Here is a 5,450-nt window from a genome sequence, read left to right as displayed (position 1 = left end):
TGAATTTGAACAGGGTGCTTTTCACCCCCTCGTCCAAGTCGCTGATGAAGATGTTGAACAGTGTGGGCCCGAGGACCAGCCCTGGGGAACCCACTGCCCACATCCCTCCAGGTCGAATAAGATCCGTCCACCACCACCCTCTGGGTGCGGCCCTCCAGACAGTTAGCGACCCACCTGACTGTGTAGGTGTCGATGCCACAGTCCCCTAGTTTTTTAATGAGCATGGGGTGAGAGACAGTGTCGAAGGCCTTCCTGAAGTCCAGAAAGACTATTTCTACCACGACACATGTGTCCAAGGATTTTGTGACCTGGTCGTAGAAGGCACCAGGTTGTTCTGACAGGACCTGCCTCTAATGAACCCGTGTAGTCTACAGAGGAGAAGACCGAGGGGGATTGAATAGCAGCCTTCACCTCCCTGCAGGGGGGCTGCAAAGAGGATGGAGCTGGGCTGTTCTCAGTGGGGGCAGACGACAGGACAAGGAGCAATGGGCTCAAGCTGCAGCAAGGGACGTTGAGGTTGGATTTAGGAAAAACTTTCTCAGCAGGAGGGTGGTGAAGCACTGGGACGGGTTACCCAGAGATGCCGCAGGGGGCTGAGCGCAAGGCGCAACGAGCCAAAGTAGGAAAGGACTTGTTCAGGTTGGGAAGATCTGCCCCGGAGTATAACGAGCGACTATGCTGATTGCCCAGAACCTGCGGCAGCAACAGCTGGTGTCTGGCACGTGAACTCTGCAGGCCACGGCGCTCCCAGCCCGGCGGGCGCTGACACGGCCCACCCTTCAAGCCTGCACACGGCAATGGGCTCAAGCTGCAGCAAGGGAAGTTGAGGTTGAATATTAGGAAAAACTCTCACGAGGAGGATGGTGAAGCGCTGGAACAGGGGGTGCAGTCTCCATCCTTGGAGGTTTTGAAGACCTGGGTGGACAAAGCCCTGGCTGGGATGATGTAGCTGGGGCTGGGGCTGGTCCTGCTCGGAGCAGGGGTTGGACTACACCACCCCCCGTGGTGGCAATAACCATCGTGCTTCTGCTGGGAGCAGGGCTCGTTTTGCCAAGCTTCGAGGGCTCTTCTCTTTCCATCAACCAGAGCTTGCATTTCCCTCCCGTTCTCATCGCCCCAGTCCCAATGTCTCTCTGCGGAGAAGCCCGGAGTCTCGACGTGCCTCGTGGCTGCTCTCCTTGAGGCTTTCCCGGAGCTCAGCGGTGCCGTGATGAGCCGGGAGGTTGCAGAGCGTCTCACTACGGGTGTGTGGGACGGTCACTTTTGGCAGGGTCTTTAGAGGCTCAATATTGAGCCTCTTCCTGGGTTGATGCTTTTGCTTATAGCTTCATAGAGTAAGCCATTTAAGGAAAATGCAGAGGGGCCGCCGGGACGGAGGACCACGAGCTGAAGAGGACAGAGGGGCAGAAGCCCAGCACAGGGTGACAAAATTGATGAAGGCCAGGGAGAGACGGGTGCTGAGGACAGGCTGCGCTTCCTGGGGGCGACAGGCTGGAGAGGAAAAGACCAAGGAGGGCTGATCAGTCTTCACATCCCTGAAGGCCAATGACAGATCCTATGTATTGGACAAGGAAGCTGAGGTCTGAGATAAGGAAAGAAACCGTCAGAGCTTTGGGGGGCTCCAGATGAACGCAGGTCCGCCGGGCCGGGTGGGCTTCGTCCCAGGGTCCCGCAGGAACGGGCAGAGGAGATCTCCGCGCCCTTGCAATGATCTCCAGAGAACAGAGGACAGGAGAGGGTCCGCGCAATGCCCCTCTCTAAGAAAGGCAAGGACCCAGGGAACGTTGCCCTGGGTCACCTCACTTTTCTACCTGGCAGGTCCAAGCGTGCAAGCGTGTGGAGGAGGAAGGGCTGACGCAGACGCCCGGCTCCATAGCTGCAAGCAAAGGGTAAGTATTAGCGGGGTCCGTGCCGGGACGGCAGGGGTGCAGCTCACCGGGCCTGCGCTCCAACGGGCCCACCGAGGCCTCGGCGCAGGCTGCAGGTGATGGAGCGGGAAGGACGGGACCACGGGGCCAGGAGGATCCCGATGCCGCGACCAGGGCTGGAGCCCCCGGGCCGGCACTCAGCGCTGACGTGGGCAGGGGAAGGATCAGACGCACGGGCAGACTGGGGCCCCTGGCCGGATGCAGCCATGGGGAGCGGGGAGGCGGCCGCGTGCGAGGCCCGAGCCGCTCTGGGGTCCAGCGACGGCAGCACCGGGGGCCCGACGTGGGAGACGACGGGGTCTCTGCTCCGCACTGCCCAGGCCCCGTCCGGGGGCTGTGCTGGGGGTCCCAGGCGAGTCTGGACGGGCGCTGGGCGGGAGGGTCGCGGCGCAGCGATGCCCGTGCTCTGCTGGGGGTGTCCCAGGATGGGCTGTGCCGGCTGCCCCCCTCCCCAGGTCAGGGTGATGAAGCCCCCCCAGAAGCGCTGGGTGCTGCTGCAGCCCAGGCGGGGGCTGTGCCCGGCTGCGCCAATGCTCCTGCCCCCGGGACGCAGCCCCGCACGGTCCTGGATGCAAGCTCTTGCCCCCAGTCACGCTGCCTTGGGGGGGCAGGGATTTGCCCCCTGCTCAGATCTGCCCCTGCTCTTCAAGAAGGGGAGGAAAGAAGACCTGGGAAACTACAGGCCAATCAGTTTGCCCTCAATCCCTGGGAACATTTTGGGGAAAATTAGCAAAGAACCCATTCTTGACAGGCTAAGAGAAGACTACACCCTGAGGGACGGCCAGCACGGGTCTGCCGCGGGGAGGTCTTGCCTGACCAGCCTCGTTTCTTTCTATGACCAGGTGACCTATCACCTGGACACGAGGGAAGAGGTTGAAGTCTCATAATTGGGCTTTAAAAAAGCCTTTGCCCTGGTGTCCCATGATGTCCTCATGGAAAAATGTGGGCAACTGCGGCCTCGACTACCTTACAGTCTGATGGCTGGGGAACTGGCGCCGCGGTCGGACCCAGAGAGCGGTAGTCGATGAACCGAATCAACACGGCACTCAGTGACCAGTGGTGCCCCCCATGGCTCCGCTCTCGGACCTGTACTCTTCAACGTCTTCATGACCGATCTGGACACTGGAGTCAGAAGCGGACTGGCCAAGTCTGCCGACGACACCAAACTCCGGGGAAGGGTGTCCACGCTTGAGGACAGGCTGGTGATCCAGGCCGACCTCGATAGGCTTGCAAGGAGGGTGGATGCAAACCTGATGGCATTCAATACAGAGAAATGCAAGGTGCTTCACCTCAGGAATAAAACCCCATAGCACGCTTATAGGCTCAGCAGTGCTACACTCACTAGCACCACGACTGGAAGAGACTTGGGGGTCACGACTGACCACAAGACGAATAGGAGCCACCAATGCAATACCCCAGCTGGCAAAGTGAACAACACTCTGGCTTGTATCCACCGATGCATCTCGAGCAAGACCCAGGCAGTCGTCCTCCCGCTGTACTCGGCCTTGGCGAGGCCGCAGCGGGAGTGCTGCGTCCAGTTCTGGGCTCCACAGTTCAGGAAGGACATGGAGAAGCTTCAGAGAGTCCAGAGGAGCCACGCGCATGGCCAGAGGGCAGGAGGACAGGCCTTATGAAGAGAGGCTGAGCCACGGGGCTCTTCAGCCCGGAGAGGCGCAGGCTCTGGGGGGACCTGGTGGCTGCCTGTAAGTCCATCACGGGGGGCACCAGGATTGGGGGGAACGCCTGCTCACCAGAGCGCCCCGAGGGACGACAAGGTCGAACGGTCACAAACTCCTCCAAGACCGTTTCAGGCTGGACAGAAGGAAGAACTTCTTTGTTGTCCGAGCCCCCGAGGCCTGGATCGGACTGCCGCCGGAGGTGGTACAGGCACCTGCTCTGGACTCCTTTACGAAACGTCTGGACGTTTACCTTGCGCAGGGGTTACCTCCTGTGACCCCAGCTGCCTTCCTGCCCCTGGGGCGGGGGCTGGACTCCGTGATCCTCGGGGTCCCTTCCAGCCCGAATGTCCATGAATCTATGAAATCAGCCTGGCCCGGCCTGGGGGCTTTCGCCTCCCTCTGCAGCGGGGGCACAGCCTGGGCCTGGGTTCTCCCCAGCACCCACCACCCCCTGGTAGTTGCAGGCCTGGGGGTCTCAGTGTCCCTGGGCAATCGGCCTCGTGGCTGTACTGGGAGGGTGTCAGGACCAGGTCAGACCAGGCCGTGTCTGGGGGTGGGTCAGGATGGGGCTGGGCCTGCCGGGGACCCTGGGGTCCCAGCCAGCCTGGCCGCACTGTGATGCTGACACCCAGACCCACCTACCCCTCCCTGTCCCTGGTGCTGTTGTGCCGCCCATGCCCACGCCGTGGCCCTGCCTGGCCAGCCTCACTGCCCTGTACAAGGCGAGCGGCTCGGTGGTGCGGGGAGAGCAGTGGGTACAACAGACCCCAACATCTGCAGGGCATACGACCCGCGCTGCCCAAGGCCTGGCTGGACTCTCAGCAGGTCGAGCCCACGGGCCCCAACACACGTGGTGTAAGGGTGCACCCTCGGGCTCAGCACGCTACCATCAAGGGTGCAGAAGGGGTGTCCGGGGGTCCCCGGGGCTCTGTCCTGGCTCCCGTTTTGCTTGACATTGCCCTGAAAAACGGGATTGAATGGACACGTTGCAAACGAGCAGCCCCAAGCCAGGCCCAGGCTCTGCGGGACCGGGCTGGGTCCGGGACGACCTGGAGAGACTGGGTCAGTCTTCGCAGCCCTGGGGGGGTGATTGCAGAGAGGACGGAGCTGGGCTTTCCTCTGTGGCCGCAGGGGACGGGACAAGGAGCAACGCCTTCACTGCAGCCAGGGAAACTGCGGCAAGAGCTCAGGAGGAGCGGTCTGGGGCTCAGCCCGGAGCAGGCCCCAGGGGAGGTGGCGCAGCGCCAGCCCAGCTCTCACAGACACGGCCGACACCAGGGCTACTGCACACAGGTTTATTGCCCGACTAGCTCGGCGGGTGCCCACGCGGCGGCCCAGGTGGCTCCGGGGCCACGGCAGCACGGGGACCCGCGCCCTCTCCACCAGGACAGGGATGAGGCCCCTTCCCTGATCGATGGATCCAACACAAGAGGGGCTGCAGCCCCCTGCCCCCACCAGCCCTGCCCCGCCCCCCGCCCCGGAGCGATGCCCCCAGCCCCGTCCACCCGTCCTGCAGCAGTTGCCCCTTCCTCACTACGCACTACACACACAGGCCAGCGCGGGGACAGCATGCGCCAAGCCACGGGCACCGCGCATGCCGGGACAGCCAATCCGTCCCCGGGCGCTGGACACGGCTGAGCAGCAAGCGTGCTGCCCCCACCCCCGCGCCCAGCTGGGAAAGGGGTGCAGCGTGGCCAAGCGATGTTGTGGCTGGGACAGCCTCCGTGGCACCCGCCTGGGACCTGGTGCCCACGGCGTGGCCGGCTCAGATCACACCTGGGGAGAGACGACACCGTGAATGGTGCGGCACGGGGGGGCGGCAGGCCCCGTCCGGGGACCCCCA

Source organism: Alligator sinensis, unplaced genomic scaffold (assembly GCF_000455745.1).
Source record: "Alligator sinensis unplaced genomic scaffold, ASM45574v1 scaffold673_1, whole genome shotgun sequence".
NCBI lineage: Eukaryota > Metazoa > Chordata > Crocodylia > Alligatoridae > Alligator > Alligator sinensis.
The sequence above is the reverse complement of the archived record's forward strand: the minus strand, read 5'-3'. Positions refer to the sequence as shown.